The sequence below is a fragment of the Lutra lutra genome, chromosome 4, assembly GCF_902655055.1.
Source record: "Lutra lutra chromosome 4, mLutLut1.2, whole genome shotgun sequence".
Lineage (NCBI taxonomy): Eukaryota > Metazoa > Chordata > Mammalia > Carnivora > Mustelidae > Lutra > Lutra lutra.
The window spans coordinates 126,921,527-126,935,290 of NC_062281.1; positions in this window are offsets into that span (position 1 = coordinate 126,921,527).

Sequence of the window (13,764 nt, forward strand, 5' to 3'; positions counted from 1 at the left end):
TTTAAAAAAAAGTCTTCCAATTTTGGTGCCTTATAATAGGGCAATATTGCAAAAATATTAGACTACATGTTTTATTGCCTCTTAAATTTTGTTCCCTTGAAGTCTCCCACTGCCAAGGCTGAGCATGAATCAGATGATCCCTGGGAATGTGTGGGTTCGGATATATGACCCAGAACAAAAAAATCAAAACTATGATTGCTAAGGATAGAATGCATATGCTGCCCCACCCCCAACCCAGTTCCTATGTTGAAACCCTAATCCCTAATGTGGTGCTATTTGGAGAAGAGAAGAGGCCTTTGAGAGGCCTTGATGATGGAATCAGTGTCCTTATAAGAAGCCATGAGAGAGTTTGCTTCCTCTCTCTCTCTCTGCCATATGAAGACACAGTGAGACAATGGCTGTCTGCAAACCAGGAAGAGGGCTCTCACCAGGAACCAGATCAGCCATCACCATGCTATGGGACTTCCTAGCCTTCAGAGCTGTGTGAAATAAATATTTGTTTTCTTAGCCACCAGTCAATGATAATTTGTTATAGCAGCCTGAGCTTACTAAATCAATGATGAGAGGGATGTCCTGGTTAAGGAGGAAGAGAAAATAGATTGTGCCTACTGCCCTATGGGGTGGCAGAAGGAGAAAAGGTGGGGGTAATGAAACAAATGGTAAAACCTATTCTGAGTGACAGGTCTGGATCCAGGAGATCACCAAATGTAGGTCACAGACCTCAATATAGCTTCAAGTTTGGCTAGTGAGACCCAGTTTGGGAATCAGTCATCAAGGAAGATGTCCTAGGTCTCCAAGAATTTTGCTGCTCACAGCTGTTCATTTCAAAGGTGAACCCAATAGGATGTCCAACCGCGACACACTCAAAGGCTAGGTTAGTCAGCCTATCGTGGACATCTGCCATGAAACCCAGGACTTCCCAATCCCCAAACCACGAGGGCTGTAACTTGTCCCCTATATGCAAACACCATTTGATGAAGGAAGAGAGGAAAGAGTGGAGCAGTTTCATTAGGGAGTGAACTTGGAATCGACTGAAAAATTATCCCCAAAAAACTATGGAACCGAAGGAGCTGAAACATCTTTAATAGGCAAATTTAAAGTCAAAGCCTATTGCTTCCCACCCTTCACCCCCATCAGCTTCCCAGCAGGGCGAGAGGTTATGAAAAAGATTCTATCACTTGTAGAAAATAAAGAAGTTTCTTTTTCTTTGCTCATCTGGTATGTTAATTGTGACCCTCCCAACATCAGTAATAGCTGCAGGACAGGTTTTGAATCGCTGCTAGGACAAATGTTATTTTCTGGGTCTGTCATTCTTGGGTCCAGGAAAAGCATCACCAAGTAAACCTTATCACTGCACCCTGTGTCTTTCTCCTTTAGCTTCAATGGCCTTCCAAGTTTGGTTGGTCCTTGTTCAGAAAATGAAAAATGCCTTTTGGCCTACGTTCCCCTGCACTGATAAAGATCCTAATTGTGCCATTACAAGCTGGTACATAAATCTGTGTCAAGTTTCTCATAATATTATATCTGCAAATGAGATCTTGAAGGTATTGTTCTCCTTTTCACCTAACGACAGAACAGAACGCTTCATTGAGAGATGGTAAAGAAGATGATTGAGTTCAATTCAGCCTGAGCATCTGAGTTTGTATATTTTAGGGGAAATGGACTCAGTGAACAGACCAGCATTTTCAAACACACCAACAAGACTGTCTGAAACATCTGGAAAAATCCCTTTGAGATTGAAAACATGTGATACATAACAAAGGCAACAACTCCATGTTTTTATAGTGTCTTCATTGCAGTGGAGAAACTGAGTTGCCAGCAATCCACGGTCCTTCTTAATATCTGGTATTATTTGCCAAGCTATGGGGTAGGGGGAAGCCTGAACAATGAGAAAATACGATGTTAAATACATAATATACACTCCTTACACATTTAAGGGAGTCAGAAAAAATAATGAAAACATCAGAAATAATTGGATTAGGAGTTAGTAGATTTCACCCAACTCTCACTTTTATTGTGGGCTTTTTTTTTTCCCTCCTAGAAGGATATTTACTAGAATTAATAAGAAGCCCGTATATTTACCAGCCTCTTTATTCCAGGTAGCTCAGAGCCTCCACAGACATCCTTTTATTATTTCTTACAACATCTTCTGTGAGATTTTCTGCGAGAGGATAGGTATTATCCTTGTTAAACCTGGTGCAGGAAAAGCAACTGTTTTCAAATGTAATTTACAAAAAGCACCTCTTAGGCTGAAATCTACATTGCTGTTAAGGAATTCTCTCTTGGGGATGTTTTTCTCCCTTTCCTCTTTAATTTAAAGTATGAGACTGTCATTTCTGTCATTAGTTATTGCAGTAACTTTTCCCTCTTCAGACCAAGGTCAAAAGTCCCCTGCTGTTAGTCTATCCATGAAAGTGCTTGAACATACACAGCCGCGTATCATGCATATTTATGCTGCAGTAGTAATAGAGTAAACATAAGAGGGATGAATTATTAAGGGCAAAGTAAGACTGATGAAATGCTGTTAGTTTAGATATTTGACTGATTTGTACATTTATGAGCTGACATGAAGCACTTGAAGGCAAAGGAAACAAACTTGGTCTTCCTGCTCAGCCAACTCCTTAAGAATGATAACTCTCCAGGATTGAGAATGGAATAAAATATATCTTCTATCATCTATCTATTTATCATCTGTCTATCTATCTGCACACACGTCCATTTCTATAGTTACATATTAGTGGATTATTTCAAGAACTGCTCCAAAGCCTCTTCTCCATATTAATCAGGGTTCCTTAGGTCTTGTGGATTCTGGGGCTCCCATTGGCCCTTGGTTCTTCTGTAGATCTTTAGTTGCCTTGAACTTTTTTAAAATGAAGAGTCTGTATTTACTTCTAAGGCCATTCATACTTAATTATAAGAAACCCTGTCAGGAATGAAGGTCCATTTCCAGATCTTTGGTTCTGATGTGGATGGGAAACTATTAGGCAATTTCCACATGGCCTCGTGGAGACCACTCTTTCATGATCATCAGCTCCGACAGTTTGGTGCTTAAGGGTCATCACATGTTACAACAAAGCCTCAAGTCAACTCTATTGGGGACTAAAAGTCTGGTCAACAAGACTCAGTAGGTTCCACGAGAAAATAGTCCAGTCCTTGGATCTGCTACACCGGTTCTGTCTGTTTTTGCTGGGACTCCTCTCTGCTTCAGGTCGGCTGGACAGAGGTTGCTGATAGTTCCTGCCTGCTACAGCAGCTTCTTAGAACTGGTGCAAAGATGGGGGTGGTGGAGGGGCAAAGCTGAAAAGACATATCAAGAGAAAGAGACGATTTTTTCTCATCCTCTTTGTAGGTGTTCTGTAGGTGCTGAAAGGAAATCGTGGGCGGGGGATGGGTAGATGAGAGGAGCCAGCTGAAAGGCAGGATTCTGAATTTTATGCTCAGGAAGAGAGGGCCAGGTTCTAATTTCCAAGGCTGCCAGAGTCCTGTTTGTGATGCTATCTCTTGCTTCTTTCTCTTTCCGTAATTGAAGAGGTTGTAAGTTATCAAAAAGAAAAATAAAATCACAAACTAAAACACGCCACCGAAAGTCACGAGGTGGAAAAGGCTTTCCTCTTTAGTTTTGCATAAAGGGAATAAGAATCATTTAAAAAAGATTGTTGATGTTATGGTCCTCCAAAGAGAGCTAAGTGATCCTTCCATCATGCTCTTTGGGAAAATGAGAGCAGCAACCAACAGCTTCTTGTTTGATGTGTTTTGACTCTTAAAATTATTTTTCCCACTGGCAGACTCAAGGCATCCAGAGCAGGAGACCCGTGTCCCCACCAAATAGCCACATTTCACAAGGTTGCATTTACATAGAAGATTGTCACAATTGTCCAGGTAGCGCTTATCATTTTAGAAATAATTATTTCTTCCCTATTGCTTATAATAACTGCTTTAAAGCTCAAAAGTGAAATCTATTTCCTCGCCTCAATTTTCTCTCCTCTGTCAGGTCTGCATACTCTGTGGGGCTTCTGGCCACTGCTGTGTTGCTGGCGCAGATCTTTTCTTTCCCTGGGAGTGGGAAAGGGGTCTTGAAACGTTTCCTTGGGGCGGGCGTGGGGGAGTATCACACCTTTTACCAGACAACCAGGTTTTCTCTTCTTTCTTTTGATTTAGGTTATTTTGAGTTATTAAACAGTCTTGTGCTGGCTTGGCAGTCATTTACATATTCATTCATATATTTATACACTTAAATATTGATCTGTGTGTTCCTGGTGGATTTTGATGGCTCTCCAGCGCCAGGCCGTGTGCAAAGTGTCTGAGATGATGCCGTGACTGTAGCAGACGTCACACTTACCTTCATGGAGCTTTAGGCCCATTAACTTCCATTAAATTGGGGAGAAAATTACACCCACAATTTATTTGTGTGGTTGGTTGTCCTCATTTCCATATAAAATGATAAGAATATTTTTTACCAAAGAAGATAGCTGTGATAAGGAGCTTACCTTTGGATTCACTAATCTTGACAATAATCTACTAATTACTTTGTTCAGTTCTCCCACGGTGTAATGGGCTTTTAGAGATATTAGAGCAATTCTCAAAGATGGGGGGGAGAAAAGAAGTCATGGTATATTTAGATTTTATATTTAGAAGTTATGCGGAAGACTAGGAATTAATATACTATATTGATTTCTCAGTCAGCTCACCTGATTAAGGAAGAGAATTTCTGTCGCTTCGTTATGTATCTTAAAGCTGGAACAGGCCTGGGTGATTTTTAAACATGGGGGGTAAAAAGTTAAGTTTTGTTAACGGCAATCTAAACTGCACCGTTACGGATCCCAGGGGCTGCTTGCCCTCCTCAAACACTTCCAATTGTGTGCGTCAAGTCAGGGCCACGCAGGATGGTGGCGGCCTCCGCTTCCCACGGGTGAGATTTGGTGAGCATGATTTGACTTTGGTCTGTGGTCTTCCTGAATGCAAATTTTCTCTTGGACTCTGAACTGTGGATCAGCGAAAGGTTCCACTGCCAAGAGAGTGAAGGGCAAAAGGAGACCCGTACTTTTTTGACCTCTCGCTTTAAAGCCGCTCACCCCTGTTTTATTGTACTTTCAACAGTGCATCAAAGCAGGAAACTTTAAAGTCTCAGTGAAGCAGGAGGACGCAGCTTTTCCAGGGACCAGGGTAGCTTTAATTAAAATTGGGTTGTATTGGGGAATGTTTTGCTTTGTGTTTGAACCAAAAAAGAGGTGAAGGAGACAGAGAGGAAAGTGGAGCAGTTGATTATCTCCCTAATGACAAAAAAAAAAAATCAATTAATTTACAATGAGAGGAAGAAAAAGAACTACACCTACAGATTTACAGAATGTTCATTATCTATGGACTTTGGATATGAACCACCATCGGCCTCAGATCCAAGGCAGAGATCTGACAGTTCCAACCCTGAATTCAGGGGCCAGTTGATAAATTAAAAATCATTTTAAAATTTAATATTAAAATTGATAATTGCTCTGTGGGAAATAGATTTTCTGAACTTATACCCTTTTCCTGCAGTGCTGAGCAAATGCAAGGCGATAAACTGTCCATTTGTCACAATGATAGATAGACAAATCCTACTTTTACCCTTGTTCCACAGTACTCATACATTTCAATTAAGGAGAATAAGTGCTACCATTTGTAACATGTGCTCATATTGTCTTATATAGCTTTTTAGGTCTTAGAGAATTCTCTGTAGGAATAGGAAAAAGTCTCCCAGCATACCCATACAGCCATTGCAGTGTACTGCCCATCTCCTCAAGGGACATGGAGAGGGGGCTAGAGAAGAAGGTTGGTGATCAAACATCATGGGGGACAGAAGGGTTTGAGGAACCTGATAGACATTGAGGGTGATCAGTGGAGGATGGCGGATTCTGATTAAACTGACTTAGCAGGATTCTTGGAAAATGGGAGAAGGCAGAAATGAACACAGAAGCTCACAAGTTAGGGTCTAATTGACGAGAGAGTTCAGAGGACCCTGGCTTACGTTTGCTCAAGGTGAGACTCTTTGTCAAGATCGCTAGAGTAGGGGAGGTGTTTTTCCCATTTCATCAATGTTAGGCTTGGTTGTATGACTTGCTTTATGTCATTGGACTATTAGAGGCTATGACCCTAGCAAAAGCCTTAAGTATGCTCGTGAGGTTGGGCTTGATCCCTTGGGCTCCTCTGCTCATCCCAAGGAGAGCAAGTTCTATGATGTTGTTGCTTCTTCACCATGGGCCCCAGAATGAGACACACGGAGCAGACAGGCATCTGACCAGAGGCTTGTAGCTGGTCCCAGCTGATGGAGTCTGAAGCAGAACTGCCCCAGACAGCCTGCAGACCTGTGACTGAGAGGAGGAAGTGCTTGCTGTTGAAAGTCAGTAAGTTTGGTGGTTCGTTTGTTATGCAGCATTAATTACAACCATAGTTGCCTAATATATCATTCCACAAGGAGAACCTCCTATGGCCTCAAGACGATGACACATTGCAAACATTTATCACAATGGTAATGAATCTATATCTTGTTTACCGCTCTGTCTTAGCACATGGCATGTGTAAGTTCTTGACAAGTGTGTGCTGAAGAATAAAAGAAGGCTCTTCCAGGTCAAGTTTCTCTCTATTTCATATCATCCCTGACTGCCTTGCCTCATAGATAATGTTGTTAGTAAGCCATCTTGAAAGATGCAACTTTGTTTTCAGCTGTGTATGTCCCCAAATATTTATGATCTTGAACAGGAGATGAGACGGATTAATAAGTACCGTGTGAAAGAAGTGTTTGGAGAGCACAAAAACTCTCTCTTGGGAACTGGACTCAGATGGACAACAAGGTCATTAGGGGATGGGGAATGTAGAATGTCCCAGTAGACCCCAGGGAGGAAATGTTTGAATCACTTTAGAGATGTCGATGCCAAATTTTGAAGCTAATAGGAATACTTAGGCATTTGCATTAAACTCTTCACATTAAGTGTCTCATTTGAGACATGTATTTTGATTACTCTTAGTTTATCAGTGCGGGAAGTAAGGTTTAGAGACATCAGGTAACTTGCCTGAGCCCACAGAGCTGCTGAGTGGTAGAGATGGGTTTATATAAAGGGCTGCTTAACCCCAGCATCAACTTACAAATTCAACCAAAATACCATCAATATAGTTATTGATCCTGGACCACTGGCCCCAAGCTGCTGTTGTCCTTGATCCTTGATTTTATTTCTCTTATTTGATTCATTATCTTCCTCCCTCTTTTCTTCAAATACATTCATTCATAACTGTAGTTGCAGTGGGAAGAGAAGCGCTCTTCCTCCGTGCCATAGAGAGAAGAGAATATGCAGGAAGGGGGCCACTAATTAGCTGGTCCCAGCCCTTCCCTAGGCTAGCATGGTTTCTTTATTTTTAAGGCTTCAAGGCAGGGATGAGACTGGGCAAAGAACAATGAGTAAGTCATGGAGGTGATGCTTTTAATGATACATTCCCTAATGAAATGGCACTCCATGGGTTCACTTATTAGTAACTTAGCTCAAACAGCCATGTCCTACTGTCAGCTTGCCATTGATGACTCAGTGTGACCTCAGAATTGTCAACTCCACCTGAAAAAGAGCAAATGTTGCAGAAAATACAGGAACAGCAGCATAATTTCGAGTGGAAAGATTAACAACAACTGGGAAAGCTCTTGAATCTCTGTATTTCTAGGTTGCTGTGAAATTATGCCAGAAGTGTAGCTATTTGAAGAACAGGCTAACCTTGCAGTATTTGGGATTGCAGCCGATTTGTAAACAATAGGATGACTTGATTGAATGTTTTTAGAGGTTGGATGACAGTGTTGGCGCTGGAGGAGTGACCAGCACAACTCCACTGTCAACTAATTATATAGCATGGCTCTTCCTTATGCTTCCTAGAGCATTGGGGTTTTTATCTTTATGTTCAGAAAATGATTTATGGGAAAAATACTTCTGTAGAGACCTTGCTTAATGATTGGGGGATCGTGAATGATACACGGATATGAAAGTTCGTGAGACTTCCCCTTCATATTACCTCATTGATTCGAGTAACTCAATGTCCCTCATGTCAATTATTGAATTAAACCATTTAATACTTATCTGCCAAATGGGAAATGTGTATTTATTTACTTTTTATTTTACAGTGGGGCGGACGGGGCCATGATGTTATGACGTGTCTTCCTTGGGGGATGAACCAGATCTCACCTTCAGGCTTTGCATCCCTGGTCAAAAGCTACTCCCTAAATGGGGCATTCATACATGAAATGTCCATATTTAAGGCTCTATACACCCTCATTAACATTTCATGATTCCTTTGTGTTTGGTGCTTTCTTTGGGCAAAGCTAAATGAGCATAGTTTCATTTTGTTTGTTTCTGAGCTCTGATGTAAAACTAGAGATGTTCCAAGGTGAAATGAATTCCTGGGAATATTACTGCGTGAAATCTAATGGTTTTCGTTCTCACAGGTGATGCAGTCAGGTTCGTTAGTGAGGAAGTCACGGAAAGGACAGAGCATCGGAGGCTTCCTCAGCAACGTGACTCAGAGCAGCTTCTATCCAGGTGTCACACAGACGGCAGACACCTGTTGTGGCCCGTCCCTTTCTCACTTGTCTTCTCAGAGTTCCTCTTCATAGCTCTGCAGGTCCTGTGCTCTCACACGTCATGCCGCCAGCTTCTCACTTTGTCTCCTGTGACTTCAGGGTGATCAGTCCCCTTTCTCTCAGACTCTAGAACAGCTCTGTTCACCACCAGTCCCTGCATCCTCCCTGCCTTCGGCTATCTAGTCACGAAGACCGGCAGTAATGAAAATGGATTTCATTAAACAGGAATCCTACTTATTTTCTCAAACCACTATGCTAATAATCTCCCTTCTCAATATAAAGGCTTAAACACATACCAATATAACTAGTTTTTTTTTTTTCCAGCTATTTTTTTTCTGAAGAAGATTATTTCCTGGGGATAAAAATACCTCCATTCAAAATCCAGAACTTTGTTGTTAAAAATGAAGATCTAAAGTATATAGAACTCTTTTTTTTTTTTCTCCAGAAGCGAATGGAGCTTGAAACTCCTACCTTTTAGTCATTTGGTTTTGAAAATGACCACAAAATAGATATGAAGAGCTAAAACATTTCCTCACTAAAGCATGAATTTTGCAGGCCCTTATAAATAAATCAAGATGAATATTAGAATACAGATATAGTTTATAGGCATATGAATATGGATAATAGAAATATAATTTTCTTCCTGGAACAACTGAAACATGTGTCAGGACAGACATTAGATCATATTGAAAGAATGGCAAGTCCACGGATACTGTGATGGGCATTGTGCCTTTTTTAAAGAAAGCCATCCACACAAGACAGTGTCATCCTTCTCTGTTGACAGGCAGCTGGCGCCGGTACCATCTTGATTGGGGTGGAAGTTTTTTGGCCTCTACACCCTCTATCTAATGCCTGTGGTTTCTAGTCGAGTATATAACTTCCTATTTATCTGGAGGCTTGTTTTGAAATCGTCCTCCTTGTAGTTATCCTGACATTCTGTACTGTGGCCTCAATCTCCCCCCACCCCTCTCTTTTCCCTTTCCCCTGTCATGAAGTTTGTGATCATCAGCAAGAAGTCAATTTTGACTCGTTCACTCTCTGGAGCTTTTAGAGCTCTTTGCAAATACCAGGAGCATGACCCTGGAAATTTCTTTTCCCCCAGAAAAGGAAAAGGCTCCACTTGTCAATCAGTCATCCTGAGCATAAATTCTTACAAAGGAACTCGGAGCGGCCCCTGTCTAAATCCATCAGGATGGTGGGGAGCTGGGGGAGAGGGGGTCAAGTTACTAAATAAATGTGATCAGCTTTAAAGTCTAGCTTCAGGGTTACTGCTTACATGGCCATTTAAACATAGCATAGATGCACAAAAAATATGAAAGAATGCCAACTCCTTTGTTACTGGACAAGTTTGAGGAGTAAGGCATTCTGATTAATGGAAATTCTGGTTAACCTACTTACGGACAGAGCTTACCTAGGGCAGGGGCTTGGCCAAGGATCACAGAAAGATGCATGTCTTCTTGGGTGTGCATAATTTAACAAGTCACCCCATACTGCTTTGTAACTTTCTCTGTACTTGTTTTTTTTTTTTTTAATAGCGACTTGTCCATATATTTCTCTCACCCAGGAGGTTACAGGCAATTTTGGAATGGAAGTGGTTTTTTTTTTTTCCACCTTTGTAAAACCTGTAAAAATATTTCACATTGTAGACATTCATTAAATATTTGCTGAGTTATATTGATTTTTTCCTCTCTAATATGCGTTGAGATGTATTGCTCTACCAATGATAAATGCCCACTATGTACATCAATGCCTTAAGTAGAAAAAAAGGCCCAGAAAACATGAAGCTAGTATATACTTGGATGACTTCTATAAAACTTAAAAGCAAAACGTTTCCTTAAAACTTCACATGTTCATAAAATCCTGATATATACACACTCTCTCACACAAGCCCAAAACCTGTTTGAAATATATTCTACCAGAAATGTAAAAAGATACAAGTGGATCATAGAACAATGAAGAAAATACTAAATACAGGATTTAAAGAGACTAAGCATGATTCAATGACAAGTACATATTGAATACCTCCTAGCTGTACCGTGATGTACTAGGTGCTCCGAGGAAGCCAAATATCGGGCCCTACTTTGTTTCACCCACTGTTGTAGCTTCATAAATACATGGGGAATAACAAACAATAATCCTGGCTCCTTGTCCTCTGAGCTAGTGGGGAGCGCCCAACAGTTAGCAATTAACACAGTAAGTGACATATATAGTGGCTGGAGGGGATATATGCAATAGACAAAGGAGAAACTGATCACAAGTGAGAGGGCTGGGCAGCCAAGTAAACCGGGAGATCAGAGTTGGTTTCTACGGGAAGTAACACTTGAGTGAGGACTTAGAAGTGACCCAAGGAGATATTTGGGGAAGAGCATTCCAGGCAAAGGGAGGGGTCAGTGCCAAGGGTGAGAGCACACGTGGTAGGGTGAGGGACAAGGGGCAGGTCAGGGTGTCTGGGGAGCAGCAGGTGGTGAAAGCAGGAGAGGTTCATAGTGTCGGGTGGCATAGGGTCTCTCAGGCCCTCGCACGTGCAAACTAAGTCAAATGGAGACCCACAGCGGGGTGAGGAACGGAGAAGCAAGGTGACCGGATGTACATTTCAGAAGGCTCGCGCTAGCGGTCGTGCTGAGGACAGGCTGTGGAGGTGCTAGAAGGAGGGAGACATAGTCAGCGACTGCTGTGCGCTCCAGGGGCAACCGGAATATGTCTGATTCACTGTCCACTTCCCCTGTTTGACCGCAAGCTGTCTCAGCAAAGGCACATCTTGGCCAAGGTATCCTTTCCAACATAGGCTTTCCCACAAAGTAGGTGCTTAACACATTGATTTCGCATGCATGGATGTAACTTCAGTATATCACAGAAAGTTGCTGAAATCCCTGCAGAAGTTTAGGATACAGTGCTCCAGGCATGCAGAGGAAAACAAAATCATCTGTAACTCAGAAGGTTCCTAGCGCAGGAAACATTTCATTCAGTAAGACCGGTGGTGGTGGCAGTAGTAGTAGTAAGAATAGTAGCAGGTTGGGGTGCCTGGGTGGCTCAGTGGGTTAAGCCGCTGCCTTCGGCTCAGGTCATGATCTCAGGGTCCTGGGATCGAGTCCCGCATCGGGCTCTCTGCTCAGCAGGGAGCCTGCTTCCCTCTCTCTCTCTCTCTGCCTGCCTCTCCGTCTACTTGTGATCTCTCTCTGTCAAATAAATAAATAAAATCTTTAAAAAAAAAAAAAAGAATAGTAGCAGGTAGCATTTACGGAGAACACACTACATCCCAGGCTCTGTGCTAATGCTTTGCAAACACCAGCAATTGCCAAGACCAGAGAAGGGGATCCCCTGCACAGGACATGCAAAGTTCAGGGTTTAAATAGGTGGCCGGCTAATCATTTTGCTTTGTCGAAAACCTTCTGCAGAATACATAATGGAAAATAAAGCTGGAAAGTGAGGTTGAGGCTAGATTGTGGAAGACCAAAAATTCACACATTACACAGGTGTTTTGGATATTACTCTGGTTTTTGAGATTTATTTGTTTATTCAGCAGGGGAGTGATAGGTTTAAAGCTGAGCTTGGGAATGATTAAAATAACTCCTAGATTACCTCTGGATCATTTAGCTAGAGAATAAAACTAGATGAGCAGTTGTTGCTAAGGTCAAAATTACAGCTTTATCATTTGGAAGCACTGATGTGGAAAACAGAAAAATGACACACCCTGATCTTTGTACGAGCCTGTGCGGTTTGCAGAGCCCTTGTTCGTGCATTGTCCCACTTGATTGTCGCAGCAGCTCTGCTAGGTGGCATTGTTATCACATTTTACAAATTGAGATGATTTATGCAAAAGCAAGTGGTGCACAGACTGGCCTATAGTAGATACTCAAGAAATGTTAGCTGAAGTGGAAAAATAAGGAAGTACGGGCTTAGAAAGCCTAAGCATATTGCCCAAGGTCATAGAGCTGAAAATAAATGATGGAGCCAAAACTTCAAGCCAGTTTGTCTGAGTCTAATTCTCTTTGCTCACTCCCTAACTGCTTCTCTGCCACCCACCAGAGAGCCTCAGGAGTTCTTGGAAAATGACAGGTAAAGAATCTAGCATAATATACCTAGTGAGCTCACCTAATGCAAATCCCAGTACGGAGAATGTTATTTAGAGTTTAATATAAAATTTTATTTTAAGGGTTTCAGGCATATACATATACATTTATATTATATGCATGCTTTTGTATGTTGTATTTTCATATGTTAGTATATTGCATATACTTATGAAAGTGTGTGCATATGTATAGGTATATACAACGCTCTATATATATGTAAAATATTAGTTTGCTAGGGTTGTCATAACAAAAAACTATAGACTGTGTAGCTTAAACAACAGACATTTATTTTCTCATAGTTCTGGAAGCCAGAGGTCCAAGACTAAGTCCTGGGCAGGTTTAATTTCTATCGAGGCCTCTCTCTTTAGCTTGCAGGCAACCGTCTTTTCTCTGGGTCCTCGCATGGTCTTACCTCTGTATATTTACATTTCTTGTGTCTCTCCACTGTTTCCCTCTTCTTCTTCTTTTTTTTTTTTAAAGATTTTATTTATTTATTTGACAGACAGAGCTCACAAGTAGGCAAAGAGGCAGGCAGAGAGAGAGGGGAAAGCAGGCTCCCCGCTGAGCAGAGAGCCTGATGTGGGGCTCGATCCCAGGACCCCGGGATCGTGACCTGAGCCAAAGGCAGCGGCTCAACCGACTGAGCCACACAGGCGCCCCTGTTCCCTCTTCTTGTAGGGAAACCGGCTAGATTGGATTAGGACCAGTCCTAACAATCTCATTTTGACTTAATTACCTTTTTTTTTTTTTTGACTTAATTACCTTTTTAAAGGACCTATCTCCAAATACAGTCATATTCTGAGGTACTGGAGGCTAGAACTCCAACACATGAATTAGGAGGGACTATAACTCAGGCACAACATATTTATTATTATTAATTTATTTATTATTGATTTATTGTTTGCTCACAAGACTTTTAGAATTAGTGATGTCTCTGATCTCCTCTTTCAAATTTCCAAAATGTGGCATTCGTTCATTAAGCATTTCCTGAGGAAAATTAAGGCCCTTGGCACAATGACATGGGCACAGTGTGGTTTATCAGTAGACAAGTCATGGTCTTTGGACCCCTGTAACCCTGCTTTTAATTCCAATTCCATTGCTTATTAT